Source organism: Malus sylvestris, chromosome 7 (assembly GCF_916048215.2).
Source record: "Malus sylvestris chromosome 7, drMalSylv7.2, whole genome shotgun sequence".
Classification (NCBI taxonomy): domain Eukaryota; kingdom Viridiplantae; phylum Streptophyta; class Magnoliopsida; order Rosales; family Rosaceae; genus Malus; species Malus sylvestris.
Window position 1 is genome coordinate 2,460,104 of NC_062266.1, and position 20,085 is coordinate 2,480,188.

The 20,085-nt window shown below is 38.1% G+C and overlaps 1 pseudogene; it reads right to left on the minus strand.

The window, feature by feature from the left end:
• Positions 1-13,930: 13,930 nt before the first annotated feature.
• Positions 13,931-19,860, minus strand: LOC126628448 (probable inactive purple acid phosphatase 27; annotated as a pseudogene).
• Between the last annotated feature and the right edge of the window lie 225 nt (positions 19,861-20,085).

Sequence of the window (20,085 nt, forward strand, 5' to 3'; positions counted from 1 at the left end):
CCGCATTTAGGTTGGCCTAGTCCACAGTTATTCCCGAGATCTTTAATCCATATTTTTGGAATTCATGTCTGCACTCAATTGTATATGGATTATATCATCATTTACATGAATCAAGGAACTTCTAGTCCTTATTTAATAGTATGTGAACTAAGGCTCTTATGGTCGTCATTTTAATTTAATTGAGGAACTGCCGCTCTCTCAGTTGATTAAAAAACTTCAGGTTTTGATTTTGATCAATGAACTTTGGGTCCGATCTTTTTAATGTTGATGATCAAGGAACTTCTGGTCCAATCATTTTATATGATGAGGATCAAGAAACTTCAGGTTCTGATCTGATCAAGGAACTTCGGGTCCTTTAATACTCATCATAACAAAATGTAGTATACTAAATAAATTAAAACAATAGGCGGTTCCAGCCATGTTAAATAAATTGCTTTTAAGTAAATAAAGCTTGTGACAAGGGCTTTAATTCAGCACCATTCACATAAATATCAAAGCTTAAAGCAAAGGGTAATAATTCCACCCACTGTAAATAAATTGTTTTTAAGTAAATAAAGCTCGTGATAGGGCTTTAAAGCAACACTATTCACATAAATAAAGCAATAATAGAAAAGGGTGATGATTAAGTTTCCATCATTTTTTTTTCTTTTTCTTTTTCTTTATCTGTCACTTTCTTTTGTTTCATCCTTTTTTTATTTTATGTTCATTTCACATCTCCAAGTCCTATTAGTTGCTCAGGAGGTAATAGTAACAATAAGTCTCAATTGGTGTTCCTCTTCCAGTGAGTTTCGAAAGAGTCGAAACGGTTCCCATAAGTTTTGGAGTCAAGAGTAGTGTATGCAACTTATGAGAAGATCAAACCGTTAAATCTAACTCAAATTTTAGTATGATATGGATAAGAGGATACCGAACAACTTTCGTGAAGAAATAGTTCCGATCTGAGCTTCTAAAAATGAAGTTTTGGCACTCATAAGATGACTGTCTAGTTTTATGCAAAAATGGAAGCTGAGTTGAAGTTTCAATCATCTGCGACCATTGCACCGTTGACAATTTCTGAAATTTGGATATGTTCTAGGTACTGGGCGGACGAACAACTTTCGAGAAGGAAGTATTTCAATCGGATATTAAGAAGTTGGAGTTCAGAGGCTATTTACATGGCTGTCAGATTTTCTGCGGATTTTGAGTCTGTAGTAGTATTTCTACGATATGGAATGATTTAACACTTGGATGGTTCTGAAATTTTGGTATGTTATAGGAGAGATGATAAGGAACAACTTTTATGAAGGAAGGGTTTATGTATGAGTACTGGAAGTTGGAGTTTCAAAGCTCATATGACTGTCGGATTTTCTGCCAATAATAATGATAATAGTTATATAACCACATGAAATGAAAAGATTTTCTTATCTGTGAGATTCCAGCCGGCAGAGACGAGTAGTTAGTGCTTCATCGAATTTATGGCGTTGTGCTTTCCACAGACACGAGAGCTTCTTGTGTTGATAACGTGTTGTAAAATCAGCGGTATGTGTGCAGTGAAATAAATGAAATAAGACACAAAGTTTACGAGATTCCTCTACAGTCAGTATGACTGGAGTACGTCCTCGGAGCAGCAGTGGTGCTTTCATTATAATTTGGAATAATAAGAGTACAAAGATAACTCTCTCTATTTTCTCCTTCTTCTTCCTCTCTATGCCGTGAGCCTTGTGGCTTCTCTCTTTCTCTTTTTGTGTTGTGTGTTGATAAGCTCATATTTATATATACTTTACATCAAATTCACTTGTCTTTTCTTAGTTAGTTCTTTATATTTTTGAGCTATTTACTTTTTTTTGTGTGTTTCTAGGATTTGTCAAGCAAAGAAAAGAAAAATAGCACAAGTTGGATATTAAGTAACAAATTCGTCAAAACTGCCTGTGCAGATCAGCTGACTTTGGAAGCAAGTTGCGAACAGCTCAAAATGAATTAGAGAACGAGCCTTATATGTTTGGAAAGCTACGGATGTCTATTTTCTGGAGCATTTCACGGATTGTTAATATCATTTTTCTGGAAGAAGTTATAGCCGTTTTAACACTGAAAGGTTTCCAAGACGCTGAGCAGTTTGTAACTGAATTGAAGGCAATAAATCCAATAAAACTAGCAGCCAAAACTGATGCAGCCAAGAACAAGCCAGCTGACACCTCTTCAAATATCAGATGAAATGGAATTAAAGATGAGGATTAAGTGGGAGTAATTGGCATAAAGGTTGCCCAAAGAGTTACAATTGTTTTACCATTTCCTCTCACTTATTGTCATCACTAATTGGCTGTTAGTGGGGTGAGTTATGGAGCAGAAATGGGGCAGCAAGCATGGACATAAAGGCTGAGGTTGCAGCGGCAAAAGGGTAGTTCTTTTGAGGAAAAAAAAGATAGAAAAAAAGGAAGGAAAGGAAGGAAAAAAAGCAAGGCTGCTGCGTTGGGGAAGGAAGGAAAAGAAGGAGGAAATCTTGGCATTCTCTTTTCTCGGTTTTATCTTCTCAAACTCATGTCTTTCTTTTGGTTTATTTTGAGAACTATGTGTAACTAATTTTTTAGAAGTTAGGGGCTGTTTTGAAACCCCGAATATGATTGCAATTTTGTTATGACATTTCGTTGAATTACTTTTATGAATGGATGAAACTTGGTTCACTACTTGTCTCATTGATGAATTCTTTATTTGTTTTCTATGGATGCATACGTAGTAAGCATATCTAGGATTCTAATGCTATGAATATGTGTGTGTCTGCCCTTGTCGAATGAGGACCTACATATGTTCTACAGTAGTACTTGTTAATTGCGATTAACATGTGAACCAATTTCTAGGATAAGTAAGACAACGCCAATACTTACGATGCCTTGTGATGACTCAAACTCTTTTCGTTCTTAATGATTTCTACTTGTTAAATCTATGAACACGCCATTCTAGATTGCATGCTAGGGACTAAGTTAAGTTGAAAACGCCATTCTCTTAACATACTACGTAAGAAAGAGTAATAGGTTGAGTTCTAACATTGAGCCAACTTGAGCATCTTCATCCGGAAATAAAAGAAATTTGAATGAAACATAACATGTTTGCATGATTATTTGGTGGTGGATAGCAATACCCCTAACTCGTTTTTCTTAATTTGTGAACTACTTAAAATTTGTTTCTATCCTGTTTTTTTTGTTCGATTTAATTTAAATAGAAAATCAACTCCAAAAATCCCAAACATTTGTGTGAGTGTAGCTCTGTGTGTCTAGTATCTGCATATAAAATTTCGTAGACTTTAGATAAGTATAAGTCGGTCTAATAATTATTTTTCGGTGGCTGGTCAATAGGGACAGCAACCCAGTTTTTGTGACATTTTAGGTAGTTAGATAAAACAATCTTCTGCGGGAAAGACCCTTATTTTCATATGCTACAATTGACAAATCTTAGTGTTAATAAGGAAAATCAATAGGACATTTGTGTGCTACTTTGTGGTGTGCTTTTAATCCTATCATGTGTGGTGTTGTATTTATACAGAAAGTAGGAGCAGTAAAAAACAAGCTTCGGCAACTTCCTAGAAAAAGGAAATATGGAAGACAACCTTTAATCCCACTTGTAGCTTAGTGGATTAGTGGCCAGCGTGGACATCCACCATATTTATAACAGAAGAAGAGATTTTTAGGGTTTCTTGATGGTGTAATTATTGAAAAAAGACAAGGGGCATTTTTGTCTCAAAATTTTATAATTTTGTGTTCCATGAAGTGAAATGAGTTCGTTCCAGGAAAGAAGGTGGAACAAAATTCTAACCCAAATTTGTTCCACGGGACAGGGCGTCCCAGAGAACTTGACGCACTGATAGGAGCATATTTATGCTACTTAGTTATGTTGGTTCATAGCATTTAGTTAGCTAATTACTACTTATTTTAGTGTTTTAAGCTATTTTCGTGTGTTTTCAGGTTCAAATGACAAAGTTGGCAAAAAAGTGCAATTTGGAGCATTCTGGAGCATTTTTTGGCTTGGAATGGATAGCTTATGTATAGAGCAAGGTGGATGGACGAAATTGAATACCAAGAAAGGCTAGGAATGTGCAAAGAATCAAGAAGAAATTAATTCAAGTCAAGGAAGATAAGGAATCAGCAAGAAAGAAGGAACATTATCCAAAACCTTATCCAAACTACCTTTTCTTATCCAAATTGTAACTAACCTTATATTATCTTATCCTATCCTAATCCTATCCTAACTTAATTCTAGCTGCATGGGGGATTTATTTTCATATTAGGACACATTAAAATAGGTTTCTAGAAGCCCTTATCCACTCCTACAAAGGTGCCGCACCTTATCCCTTGTTTTTCTAGGAATCAGCCACAAAACAACCTTTCTAGAAGGCCTTATCCCTTGTCCTACAAAAGTGGCGCCCCAAACCTTTCTAGAACTTCTAGAAATCTGATTATCCCTTTCCCCCTTGGTTTCTGAAAGCCTTAACCTTTTCCTCCTAGGATTGTGCAATCATTTTCCCACCTGATTTATGCCAAGCCTAATCATTTTCCTTTGCTACGTTTGTGCTGCACCAAAGCCCTATAAATACTAGTTCCTGCCACACAAATCATTCACCACCCTCTACCATCAGATTACCTACATCCATCCACCACCACAATACACCACATCCCTCTTGTGCCGCAAGTTTTGCAAGGAAGGAAGGAAGAAGAAGCCACCTGGAGCCGTGCTTGCCATTCAAGAAGTTGGATTGTTGGAGTGTTTTAGGGTGTATTCTATCTTTGTTTTTAATGTTTAATTTAAGTTATCTTTGTTTAATTGCGAACATGAGGAACTAATTTCTTTATAGTTGGAGGCGAATTCGAAGCCATGATTATATGTTTTATATGAACTGCGTTCAATTATTGTTTCTTGAGTCTTGAATGCAATTTGCTTATCTGAGTTATTAAAACTTATTCTTGTATGTCGATTAAGGATGCATACTTAGTTTGCATGAATGAATTTGATGCTAGAATATAAGGGAGTTTCACCTAATTGTTATGAACTTATATTCATAAGTAGGGGAGGTTGCTAGTCACAATCGCGTTAAGTAAATTCTAGGCAGGAGTATCATGCTTTTCATAGTTACGAATGCCTCATCAATGCTTATGATTTTCAAAGAACTTAATGACCTTTGATATGTCTTTCTATCATGCTTTTCATAGTTAGGGAACTTGATAAGGATAATTTGGTTGTGATGCGTATTCCATCCAATTCAATGAGTTAAGGAAAATCTGATGGTTAATTTATGCTATCACGGTTAACTTGGGGTGTTGTCATTCATAGTCTTAAGGAATAATAACTGGAAATTGGTTTGTATGCATATGTCATGTGTGGAGAAAGACCCTCTAACTAGCCATTCACCCATTCATTCACCTCAATTTCATTTTAAGTTTAGTTTGTTTCTGCAATTTATTAGTTTAAGTCTTAATTTCGTCAAAAACCAATCACCCCTTTATATTTCATGTCTTTAGGTTAGAATTTGTCCAAATTGGTTTCTTTTTAGTGTTTTGAGTCAAGATTAGTTAAAATTCGTCCAAATAATTCCCTAGAGTCTGTTTTGATTCAATTTAACTTAGTTTGTGTGTTTTGAGTCAGTTTAGCTTGTTTTGAGTTATTAGTGTTTAGTTTTCTGTTTTTTAGTCTAGTTAGTGTTTTAAAGTTTAAATTGAGTAGATTAGCATCCCTTCTAATCCCCGGCTAGAACGATCCCTACTTACATATACTACAATCATAGGGTTTTAATTTGTGTGTTAGAATATTTCACATCACGCACCAAACATGGAACATGCGGGTTCCGTCTCACTGCGTTTTATCCCGTTCCACGTACCAAACGGTACCTAAGGGTATTGACTGAACGATTGGGCCTTCGAAAAGATGGACGTTGGCTATAGTGACGAAATACCGACCGAGATGACTTGGCCTTCAAAAAGTTTGGCGTTGGCTTTTTTTCTTTCCTTTTTTTTTTGAATATATCGATATTTTTGCATTAAGAGCAATTTCACCCCTAAAGACTTTGCGCCAGCACTCAGCGCATTTATCCACTCAAGTGAACAGTAATATACCCCAATGAACAGTAATTGGCCAAAGCATCTCCACCCCTAAAAATACGCTGGCACCCAGCCCATCTAATATTATATTATTTTATTCATATCAATTAATATTTTATCATTTAATTTATTTTTTTATTTTTTCTTCTTTCTTCCTTTCCCTCTCCGGTCATTTCTTTCTTTCTCTCTCTCTCTCTTTTCCTCTCTCTATCTATTTTCTCTCCCTCTCTCTCTTTTCCAGCTCACTCCCATGAACTCTCATTCTCCTTCCTCTTCAAAACCTTCAACAAATCAAACACAAAATATTATTTTTGTAATCCCTGGAGCTCAAGGAACCCAACCATGGCCTTGCATGCGGTATTGGTGCATGGTGCGAGGTCCTACCATTGAAGCCAAGAGCTTGAGCTCTCCTCTCAGATCTCTCTCCCTTTGTTTGCTTTTGCGGGTCCAAGGGTTTCGGTGCTGCTAGATCTCTCTCAGCGATTCGAATCCCTCTCCGGGTTCGAACGCTCTCTCTCTCCCTCTCCTCGGTGGACTCATACTTCACGGCTGCATCGCATCCGTAGATCCAAGTCGCCGATTCCATCCCTGACGTCAGCATGATGTCATACAAGCCGATCCCAAGGTCTGTCGATTTTAGGTCGGCTTGTGGACTGGCTTGGGCTGGGTGCCAGTCGATTTCACGGGCTGGAGTGAATTAACAGGGTGCCAGCCTGGTTTTTTTACTGGGTGTTGGGCTATTCCACCTCCGGTGGAACTGCTCTAAGGGAAGAGGGAGTTCGGCTAAGCCATACAATTGGCAGTCTAATTTTGTATATAATGAAAAAGAAATAATCAAGCATAAGAGTATAAAGGGCTAAAAGAGTTATTGATTCTCAACTCAGTTAAATCTAAGAGAGATGGTAAGATTATATTTATAGAGATGATTTACATCAATAAGTTAAAAGTAGAGTTCAATACAAATAACAATTCTATAAAACCCTAAAGCTAGGAGATAATACAAAAGAGCATATCAGATAACTCTCAACAGAAGTATCGTGAGTGAAGAAGTCACAGCGAACCACCTTGAGGACGATTGAGAACGGGAAGCTTGGACATAAGGAAACGAAACCGAGTGGAAGACAAACCCTTGGTGAGAAAGTCAGCCACCTGATCTTGAGATGCAACATAGCCCACAACAATTTCCTTTTGAGTGACATTTTCACAAACATAATGATAATCAACTTCTACATGGCGCATGCATGGTTGATAGACAGGATTAGAAGCCATTGCAAGAGCACTTATATTATCACACCATAATTGAGGTGGTGTAAGATAAAGATGAAGATCATGAAAAATGTTTCGAAACTAGGACAATGTGGCGGCAATATATGCTAGTTGACGATACTCGGCTTCAGTGCTGGAGCGAGAAACACCACGTTGCTTCTTTAAGCTCCAGGAAATCAAATTAGAACCAAGAAAAATACAATAACCTCCAGTGGACCAATGATCATTAGGATCACCGGCATAATCAGTGTCAACATAAGCAGTGATAGAGAGAGAACTCAGATGATAGAGCTGGCCATGATCATGAGTGCCCTTAAGATAACGCAAAATGTATTTGACAGTAGCCCAATGTATTATGGTTGGAGAGTGCATAAATTGGCAGACCTGGTTGACGGAGAAGGCAATGTCTGGACGGGTGAAGAGTAAATATTGAAGAGCACCTACAACACTGCGAAACTTCGTGGCATCAGAAAGAGGGTCCCCGTCGTGTAGAAGAAGACGACGGCCAGGAGAAGATGGCGTGTGAATGGGTTTACAATCTGCCATGTTTGTGCGTGTGAAAAGATCCTTGATGTATTTAGCCTGAGCTAAATGAAAACCAGAATCTGTTCGTGTGACCTCCATACCGAGAAAATAATGGAAGGGCCCAAGATCTTTCATGGAAAACATTAAACTAAGCTGAGCAATGAGTTTTGTAATATTTGAACTGTTATTGCCAGTAACCAAAATGTCATCTAGGTAAATCAACAAATAAATAATGGTGGTACCATCAAAGTAGGTGAATAAAGATGAGTCAGCCTGAGAGGCAACAAACCCAAGTTCCTCAAGATAATTGGAGAAACACTGAAACCATGCTCGTGGAGCTTGTTTGAGACCATAAAGAGAACATTGTAGTTTGCAAACATGAGTGGGTAATTGCGAATCAACAAAGCCCTGGGGTTGGCGCATATAAACATCTTTAGAGAAAGAGCCATGTAAGAACGCATTCTGAACATCCAACTGGCGAATGGACCAATTATAGTGAAAAGCAACAGAGAGAATTAATCTGATGGTGACATGTGTAACCACAAGGCTGAACGTTTCTGCATAGTCGATGCCCTCTTGTTGGTGGAAGCCGTTAGCAACTAGAGGAGCTTTGAACCGTTCGACGGACCCATCGGACCTGCGTTTGATCTTGTAGACCTATTTATTTGGAAGAACATTGAGATGCTGTTGAAAGGGCACAAGTGTCCAGGTGCCAGTTCGTTGTAATGCCGTGAACTCCTCCGCCATTGCCCAACGCTAGTGTGGACATTTATTAGCCTGTGTAAAACCTGAAGGCTCAACCAAAGTAGTTGTGTCAGCAAGTAAAGCATAACGAGGGTTTGGTTTTCGAATGCCAGCTTTGGCCCGTGTAGTCATGGGATGAGATGGGTGAATAGTCATCATTGGCACGGTAGTTGAGGTCCCAATAGGCGCATGAGTAGGAAAGGGATGGGTCGTGGAAGGCATATGAGAGGGGTTAGAATTATGTGTGTGAAGGACCGGGATATGAGGAGTGGGTGGAGATGGATGTGATGAGTCAGGAGGTTGAGGATATGTAGATGTGTCAAGTGATGAAGCTGATAGGGTATTGGAGACCAAGATAGGGAGACTAGGTAGAGGGGAAGGTGGGTTAGGGTTAGGGGATAAGGAGACATGATGAGGATGCAGGGAATGGTTGACCGATAAAGGTAAACTAGGTGAAGGTGGGGGTGGGATAGGGTTATGGGATAAGGGGTTAGGAGGTGTCAGAAGGGTGTCAAAATTTAACACGTTTGTGGATGTGGGAGTCGGAGCCAGAGTAAGAACCATATCCTTGTAGGGAAAACATTTTTCATAAAAAATAACATGGCGAGACAGAAAAATTTTGCCCGTTGAAGGGTCAAAGCAACGGTAACCTTGCTGATTTAAAGAATAACCTAGGGAACTAATTTGAAGTTTATTGTGATTATATGGGTGAAGATATGGAAAACATGCACAACCAAAAACCTTTAAAAAATCATATTGTGGAGAAGTAGAGAATAATTTTTGAAAAGGCGATTCATTATGCAAAACTTTGGTTGGTAAGCAATTAATCAAATAATTTGCAGTGTGAAAGGCCTCTACCCAAAACGTGGGTGGGAGTGATGCATGAGCAAGGAGAGTAAGGTCAGTTTCAACCAAATGACGATGTTTACGTTCGGCAAGTCCGTTTTGTTCAGGATGATGAGGGCATGTAAAGCGATGATGAATGCCTTTAGATGTTAAATAATTTTTAAAATTGTGACTCATATATTCTCCACTGCCATCAGTTTGAAACGATTTTATTGTCCTACTAAACATATTTTCAACTAGTTTTTGAAAGGAAACAAAAATTTTAAACACATCAGGTTTAAGTTTTAAAGGATATAACCAAGAGTAATGTGAATAATCATCAATAAAAACCACATAATATTTATAACCATCAAGCGAGTAAGACGGGGAAGTCCATACATCAAAATGAATTAAATCTAAAGGGAATTTCGAATGGAACTAGAAAGCGAAAATGGAAGTTTGTGACTTTTGCCTAGAGGACACGAATGATATAGAGTAGAAGTCACAAGGCCATGAATAGGCAATTTATTCCTAATCTAGAATGCCACACTGTATCCGACACGCGATGGATGGCCTAATCTAGAATGCCACACTGTATCCGACACGCGACCACCAAAAAATGCAAAAACCCCATGTTGTTGTTGGGATGAAATACTGGAAAAATGATAGAACCCATTCTTACTCCGGCCTTGCAAAAGGATCCTCCCTGTGGTGAGATCCTGAACACGATAAGAGTGGGGATATAAGGTTAATGAACAGTGATTGTGAATGGTAAAACGATTTATAGAAATGACATTGGTTGAGGCATTGGGACAGTATAAAGTGTTGGAGAGATTAAAGGTAGTTGTGGGAGTGCGAAGACTGGAGTGACCAATTTTAGAAATGTGCAAACCTGTGCCTCCAACTACACCATTCACATGACTATTGCCATTGTAGTCTTGGGGTTCAGCCACCTAGGGGTGGGTTCAAAAAACCGAAAACCGAAAAAAACCAAAAACCAAACCGAACCAAAACCGAAAAAACCGAACCGAACGAAAAAACCGAACCGAATTGAAAAAACCGAACCGAACCGAATTCTTTTGGTTCGGTTCGGTTTTAGTGATCTAGAAACCGAACCAAACCGAACCGAACCGAATTAATTAAATTAATTTTTTTGTTTAATTATTTGTTTTGGGTATTATTTTCTAAACCCAATTTGTAAGTTAAAATGTGTTAAACCCGATGTGTTGCCAAACTTTAAGCTCAAAATATTAAAAAAATGCCTATAAAAACTCTAAACCCTAACCTATTATTTTGCCCTCATATAAGGTTCCGGAACCAAACCTTCTCCTGAAGTACCTACATCTATCTCCATAGCACTGTCTGCTTCTGCCCCAGATTTCTTTTCCAAATCTACTCTCATATAACATGTAACGGAATCCATAAATATTTATTTCGGGTAGATTACTTGGGTAATTTGTGATGGAAAAGAATCCAACACACTAAATAAATCCACCCACACATTACTTTTACTAATCAAGTTGTCAACATGAAGTTACAAGCAAACAACCCTGATCTTTGAACAACATCATACAATTTAACTTTTCTAAGTCATTTGTACGATTTTTGTGTTGTGAGGTTGTTAGTTTGGACTTTGGAAGACTTGATTGATGATTTTAGTTCAACTTTAAATGTTTATTTTCATTGTCTTTGATTCTAGTTAGAATGCTTATGTTATGATTGTGTTGGATATGTTAAAATTTAAAATTTCAATGTTTTTCATTTTTTGAAAGAAAAAAAAACAAAAAACCGAAACCGAACCGAAAAAAACCGAAAAAAAAATGAACCGAACCGAACCGAACCGAAATTTCGGTTTGGTTTCGGTTTTGGCAAAAAACCGAACCGATTTAAACCGAACCCACCCCTACAGCCACCTGTGCCAAATCATTTGTAATATGTGAATTAGCTTCAGAATTAAAGAGCCAATGTTGAGCTTGGGGAGCATCCACGGTGGGGGTTCTTGGACATGAGCAGCAGCGGCAAATGTTTGAAGTTTGGGAGTGGGAACACGTCATTCGTATGCCATGTTCATACGATTGTAGCAATTGATAGCAGAGTGACCAGGTTTGTGGCAGATTTGGCAGTGAACACGGCTAGGTGAATTGAAAACATTGCCTTGCTGAGGAGCAGCACCAAGGACCCCATCATTAGGAGCATGAGTTTTTGGCTGGCGAACCATGCCACGACCACCACGACCAGCGGCAGCCTGAAAACCACGCCCAGCAGGTTGAAAACCACGACCAGGGACGACCTGAAAGCTACGCCCTTCACGGCCAGCAACAAGGGCAGTAGGAGCATCATCAACATGGAAGACATGACTCATTTTTTGTCGACGTTCGGCACCGAGAAGCAAGGTTTCCAAAGCGCCATAGGAGATGGCATCTTCTCGAGCTTGAGAAGACGACACGATGCTTTCATATGTAGGACCAACGTTATTGAGAACGATGGCCACTAAGTCCGAGTCTGACACGAGAGACCCCGAGAGAAAGAAGGTGTCAGCGAGAGAGTTCACTCGATCCAAAAAATCAACAATGGATGAATCACCACGATGAGTGTTCATCAGATCACTTCGGAGTTGCAAAAGATGACCAGTGGACGTCGAAGCATAACCCTCACGAAGAGAAGTCCAAGCAGAGTGAGCACTAGTTTTGCCAATAAGAGAGGCCAAAACCGCATGGTGAACGGAATTGTTGATCCATGAGAGAACCATGGCATCCTGCTGCATCCAGACTTCGAAGGCTGGATTGACGGCATCTGGGAGAGCACTAGAGGTATTTTTGAGAAACGCCGAATGACACTGACTAGTGCCATCGACAAATGGAACTAGGTTCCTACTATGAAGCAGGGGCAGAATTTGTGCATGCCAAAGGGGATAATTTGTACGATCAAGTTTGATCGTCAAAAAATTGGAGACATTAGGAAGAGCGGAAGTGGGTAGGGAAGAAGAGGATGAGTCAGAGGAGGAGGAGGTTGAGAAGGCCATGGCGAAAAAAAATTGTAGTTGTTGTCGTGAGACTTTCTTAGCTCTTAGATACCATGAAAGAGAAATAATCAAGCATAAGAGTATAAAGGGCTAAAAGAGTTATTGATTCTCAACTCAGTTAAATCCGAGAGAGATGGTAAGATTATATTTATAGAGATGATTTACATCAATAAGTTACAAGTAGAGTTCAATACAAATAACAATTCTATAAAACCCTAAAGCTAGGAGATAATACAAAAGAGCATATCAGATAACTCTCAGCAGAAGTATCGTGAGTGAAGAAGTCACAGCGAACCACCTTGAGGATATGTATTGGAGACCTACAATTTATCATATAAGTCGTCATCCATGAGATTCAAACCTAAAACCTCTTTCTTCCAAGTGAAGAGGAATACCACCAAACCGTAGTATTGAGTGGCGGCATTTGCTCTCTTCCTTTAATGACGGGATAACATCGTCTGCGAATTCATCCACTCCTATATTATGGACATCTGAAGCTTCCTCTCTGCGCCCAAGTTGAAGTACGTCACGTCCTTCCACACGCACATGGGGCCACAAAAGCGCATCAACGTTCCTTAGGTCGCCTCCTCAAAAGTCTGAGCAAATCGTATTTTAGTTAAACCTGGCTGCAAGCAACTGGCCAGGGATCGACCCCGAATGTGATCATGCAAACGTGGTCAAAAGTCAACTTCATAAGAAAGTCTTGGAGGTCGATTGGGGCCTAGTGTTTGATGGAGTCCTCTAAAACAGGTAACAGCCGAGCGTGAACAAGCAGGTCAAACAATGAATCCACTGTCAGTTTCCGGAACTTGGCTGAGTGGAACTCAAAGCTCGCTGTCTTCTTTTGGTGCTGCCATTTATCGCTGTCTGCGCTGAATATACCGTCCCTGAGAAGATCTCGAAGGTGTCTTGGAAATAAGGGCCTTTGAGGAAATCGGAGAACTTGGTCTTGAAGGTACTCCAAGTTACGAGGGTCGCAAGTGATGGCGCCAAAGAGGCCGCTACACCAAGGCCCTTTGAATCTAATCGTTCCATTTTGGCGGCAAAGAACTTCGGAGAGCAACTCATATGGGTTGGTTTGGAGTAGTGCCAGAGACAGGGGAACTGCCAAACACGGGCCAAACGGGCAAGCCATGGTTGCTTTTTTTACCTCAACGAGTTATGATTACAAAAACATAGGTTATTGCTAGGAGGAGGGCGTGATGACGGAATGAAATATATATATATGGATGATAAGTTTATAAACTATATATATATATATCAGAATCAGAACCCTCTCACTTTCACTCTTACAGAAGTTGGACAAAACAAGTAGAGTAAGAAAACAATTATTTGATAAAAGTAAGCACTCTCTGATTTGTTGTATGATTCTGAAAAAGGAAGAGATCTTTGTTCGAGTACATTATCTATATATGTTTAAACTACACTAATTTTTTCGCAATACATTAACCTTATAATTTGTACTGAAAATACGAAGTGACATTTCGAAACAACTTTCTCCGGGCATGATGACCGGCACTCTCCTCTTCGCTCTTCTTCTTCTTGTTCAACTTATCTATACACTGGACGTAAATCTTCCTATTAGATGACCTTGCTATTTTGTAATGCGGAATCTGTCTTCAACCTTTCTTGTATCTGCTTTCACAAGCTGGAAACATGAAAGCAATTTAGTGAACATAAAAGTCTGCCACAGTGAGATTTGTTCTAAGTTTCAGTCTCAAACTTGCATATTTACTGACCTCTAATTTCATCTCTTTCTTTGTCGCATATCCTCTTAGATAACCAAATTCAGAAATCTTGGATAAACTCCAAGGATTATTAACCTGTTTGATCAGATTACAATTCCATGTAAAGACGGTACAAAAATCCTGTGTGCGCATGTAAGCGAGAGAGAGAGAGAGAGAGAGAGAGAGAGAGAGTGACTTACACCACTTGAGAACCCGTCCAAGGTAAAGCCAGCCATACCAATTACAGCGTGAACTGGGGCACTGTAGTTGCTATGATCATATGTGTCGATCCCATTTTCATCTTTTTGAGGCAATCCTTTGCACTCACTCTTATAAACCGCACAAGTTCGCTCGTAGTTATGGACATGACCAAATAGGACTAAATCAACCTACAGTTCAAATTTCCAACAGCAATGTATGTCAGAATGGAACTAACTAGCTAGAAATATATTACCAATAACAAGCTGGTGAAGGGATGTTACTTTGCTCTTGAGCAGTAATGGTTCCACTTCGTCGACAAATATTTTATCAACACTGAGGATTCCAGGTGAGGAGGAATACATGGGTCTATGTCTGCAGTTTAAAAAGTTACATGCATTATATTTACTACAACATAAAAAGAGTGAAAAGGAGAGTTAATTACTGGAAACCTCAATTTTCGAATGTGTACATTAAAATTAGTAGACTAGAAAACAACATAAACTTGAAGGCCTCTTAGTTAACTTACCCCATAAAAATCAACCAAGGAGTTTTAGATCGATCAACTGAAGCCATGTCCTTTCTCATCCATTGATACTGTAATATATAGTGCGTAAAATAAAAGCATCAAATAAGCTGAGAGTATAGTTACTTGAATTAATGATATGATTAAGCAAATGCAGAAGTGCTGATTCATCTTTACCTGCTCAGAATTTGGGGACCAGTCATGCTCTGTTGAAATCACCGTAAAGTGAACACTTGCTTGTTCTATGGAATACCATGGCTTATCCGTTGCTGAGGCTGGCATAGGAAAGTAAGTCTCATAAGGAACTCCAGATTCTCCACCTGAATCTGGTAAAATATAAACTGATCCAGTGTCTATATAGTCCCTGCAAATTGTACGTATAATGCATATACGTTATGAATCCCACATAGTAAAGCAAAACATAGGGAAACAGTTTGGTCATTGACATTTAAAAATTGACGAAATCAACCCTGAAGTTACAAACTGTAACAACATTGGTCCCAAAGTCGTCCTGATTATCAAGTTATTGGCTATACTTTCTCCTCACATAAACCCTAGAGTAATGCTATGTGAGCATTTTGCTTATCTCCTTACATTCAAAAGGTTAAGATATATTTATTTAAAAAAGAAAATCATAGTTTTTGTCAAGTGCAAGATGTTATGTTTGTAGCCAGGCAATCTTGCTCAAATCTAAAGTGATTCGTTTGTTTGAATGTGTGCTCTGGATTGAGAGTTTGACAACAAAAAATGCCAAATATCTAGTGAGGTAACATAACCGAGTTAATGAAATCGTCTCCATTATTCGTAGTGTATAAAAAATATTGGCAATAATAAAAGAGCATACCTCTCATGGTTTCCTATTGCTGTCATGTAAGAAACTCGAGAAGCAACTGGACTGATTTGTTGAAGGAAAAGATCCCATTCAACTAAAAATCCTGTGGCATAGCTAATGTCTCCAATGTGGAAGATAGAGTCTACATTCCCGGAATTTATTTCATTGGCCACGGCTTGAATCACTGAAAGAGATCCTGGCTATATATTCATGCAACAAGATTGAAATTGTTGTTAGCCTTTACTTTTCCTTCAAGGTACAAACATGTGCCAGAAACTTGAGTAATTGGCAGAAACTAATGCATCGATCGTACCTGAATGTATTGCATCGTTGAAGAATCCCGAGGAGCCTTTCCCATGTCGCCAAATGCAAGAAATTTGAGTTCATCAGATCCTCCTGCTGGTGGAGTCCTGAATTGGATTTGATCACTCCAACCAACTGAATCGCTGCATTTTTGTCCATCTCCACAATAAGGTCACTTTGGTTCATGAATTTGAAAAAAATGAACGGCTCTTTTGTTAATAACAAAATTATTATTGATCATTGTCATCATACACCATATTCTCTTTCATCAAATATTTTGGAAAATTGTTTATTCTTTTTCTTTTACCAAATATTAGTTATAAGGTTAAAACTAGATCATAATGATTCATACCTTCCATATGTATAAGAGAAACTAGATGAAGGCTTAAGTCCTCACATTACTACTGTATGAATGAAACCTGGATCATGCCAGCCGAAGTCCTTGGCTGGACTTGGTAGAGCTGAACCTATCAATTATAAGGGGGACACAAACATGAAAACAAACAGATTAAGAAGACTTTCGGAGTGAAACCCAAATCAGGCCTGTCTGGAGTGAGTTATAGCGTGACTGAGGATTTTGAGAAAATTACTACCATTGATCCTTCAACTTATACAACTAAATTCGTATACACAATTTGTAGGTTTCATATATTGATTACAATTCTGTTAATGTCATACTGGTATGTGTACAGCGAAACACATCGATCTGTATGCATGGAAGTAGGAGATGAGGAACTCACTTTTCATATCGTCTTGAGAAAATGTAGTAACTCCTGATGTCTGCTTTTTCCCGTTGCCATATTGCACTTGCTGAGGTTCCTTGTGCCCACTAACCCATGTTACTCTCATCTGCATCATAAGTGAATAATGCTTCGTAGCAATATAGAGTATGCAACATATCTAAAAAGAAATATAACACTATGCCTAACATTACCCCATAAGTTTAAGCAGAAATTAGGATTTCTTGTACATAACTAATTAAGTGGTGAATTGCTCTGGTAAAAGTCTTCCTCTTCAACTTATTGCATTCTGAGTTCAAACTCTCCCCTTAGTGTAAATTACTGTAGAATATCGCTTGTACTAAAAAATAATAGTGAAATTAATTGACAGATGGTAGCGGGTTAATTACCGATGTTCCAGTTGAATCGATGCTTGAGATATGTCCATATAATGGCTTGTTCGGATTGGTAAATTTCAGAGGGTTTGACTTCTTGAGAATACAAGGTGCCTCAAATCCACCGGAAAACAACACAAATTCAATGTCGGTTCTGATGTTGATAACATGAAATGATAATGAACCACCACAAGTGGACACCACGCATCTACCATTCTGATACTTTTTGCATTCCTTCTTCCTGCAGCTGAGATAGTCAGGATCATTGCTCATGTATGCTGCCTACAAAAATTTTAAAAATTTCAATTAAAGGTCAATGTTTTTGTTAATTTTTTTAGAACATATTGATGACGAGCCGTTGAAAAATTACAATTCAAATGATTTGTTTTTTATTTTAAGGATGATCTTGAAATGAATTTAAAAAATTGAATTATTTTTATTATGAATTTTTTATGGTGAATATACATTATTTGAAGCGGTGGAATGAGTCGCAGTACATCACTAATAACATCGATATAGCCCCCACTTAATCACCCATGCAATCAATAATTGTGGAATTTTTATGCAAAAGGTCTCGATGCAATTAAAAGTAGAACCATTTAACAAATGACATAAATCGACACTAAAAAAGACATTTGACATAAATGATAAGTATACGGCCTCACGTAAGTTTTAACACATCTCACCACTCAAAATTTATATGAATATCAAAACTTGAAAATTAGAAAATGAGTTAGGACAAAAAAAAAAAAAAAAAAAAAAACCAATAACCGTCCACAAAATGCCTTGACAGAGGCAAAGGGGATAAACCCTAGGCCGATGGAATTGTGCGGCATCAGCTAAGTTGTCCCGACGTCAAAGCAAAAGCCACTGCGTTGCTTTCTACGTAAACGTTATGGGTTTTCTTAACGCCACTTTGTTAGTAACGTAAAGTTGCACCTTGAAGACAATTCTTTGGCCTTTGGCTGTCCCATGCTGCTTTCATCACCCCATGTGGCCCTCGGTTTTGACTTTTATTTGTTTGGCTTTTGTTCATTCGAATTTAATGATTTCGGTTGCTACCTAAAAATGGCTTTTGTTCGTTCGAATTTAATATTTTTACTTACTATACCTAGAAAAAGAAACTTCAACATTAAATGGACACCAAAAAATGAAACATTGTTTGTCAATTGAAAAATTGCGCTTGATCCGAAAAGCTATTCTTTTGCGACCTAACTGATTAAGGGCAAGTGATGGATTTCAGTACTATCCGGAAGGAAGGAAGCAGTTAGGAAAGATTTTAGAAAGATCAACCACCTGTATCGATTCTTCCAATAGCTGGACTTTGATAAAGAAAGGAACTGATTTACAACTGAGGAAGTGAAGTTAGAAGCGAATCGATCTTGTGAATAGAGTTTTTCTCTTTAATTCAATGTCAATTAGGTTTAACCCGCTTCTCTCATTGGTTTAGCTTAGAGTAGCAACATTGCTTGTTATAAAAAGTAAAATAAAAATCCGATTAGGGTCACATGTTAGGACCCGTATTGTTGTAAAATAGGCACTAATATTATGGTGTAGTGGTGTTCCTCTTTACTAAAGGAGTGTCTTACGTTAAAACTCTTGTAAATAACGAGTTCAATACAAAACTGTGGTTTATCCATTCTGTCACGTAGCCCAATCGACTATCTCCAATATCGTTGGATAATTGTTTTTTAAAGTAAAAAAAATAAGCTCTTTTCTCTCATACAGAGATCTCATTCTCACTTTCAAATCTCTGAAGTAGTAGTTGAAAGTTGGATAAAAAGTTAATCAACTCCACAAGATTCCAACATATGGGCCATATAGAGAAATTTTTCATTGTGATCAGAACACGAGTGGTACACCACATGTTTTTATAGAAGTAGTAAAAAATTTTATTTTTTTACGTTATTAACTTTTTAACACACATATCTCACTACCGGTCACACTTAAAAATCTCTCCATATGAAGAGGAGAGTGATTGGTGGCTCTAATCAGTCGGTTATTCTTTGCTATTGATCACAAGGTATCGATCAGATATTCCGGTAGGAAGAAAAATCTTTTGACTATTCACTCATTCAAACCTGGCTTCTATCTTTTTCTTTTGGTATGAAAATATGCATAAGAGAAAAAGGTTGATAATTTGTTTACCTTGACAGGATAATGGCAGAGAAGAGGAAGTTTTTCAAAATCCCCAGTTTGTGCATAGAGAATTCCATTGGCAAGGCAGCTTGATATACTGCATATTTCCAACATGCATGTGTAAATAAACAACGTGTTAACATCTGAACTATCTAAAAACACCATGAATACTTAGTAGACGATATATTTAACGTGTATAATTACTAAAACATAATCCACATTTGTATAGAATTCTTACTCAGAATGGGAAGGTGATATCATGGCGACCCAATCGTCTTTGGCAGGACGCAGGACGCCACTAATATTGACACTCACATATTCTTCATCTCCAAGGCCAGAAGCACTTGAATTAGTACTAATTTGCAGATAAGGGCTCGGATTCGGACAGTCGCCTAGAAATCTTCTGTTAAGAACCCTAAACTTAGATATTGCTGTGTGATTAAGGTGTTCAACTTTGGAGTTGAAAACCAAAGGGTGCAAGGACGATGAAAAAGAAGAAGAAGCAAAAGAACCCAGAAATAATATGAACAAAACGAATGAATAATTGGAAACCCTATAGGACCCCATTGGAAAATCAAAGTGGAGCTTTGTGGTTATCCTAGGACAAAGAAACGAGGTTTATATATACACACATGGTTCTTGCCTTCTTGCCTTCTTGGTCATTGGCCTTGTATTTTTTTCCCCTACTTTATCTTTGGTTTCCCACTCGAGTACGTATGAGTTTAATTTGCAAATTTGGATTTATTTTTAAGAATTTGGGGTTTGAAAAGAACGTGGCTTGTTCTATCCATCGTATAACAGAGAG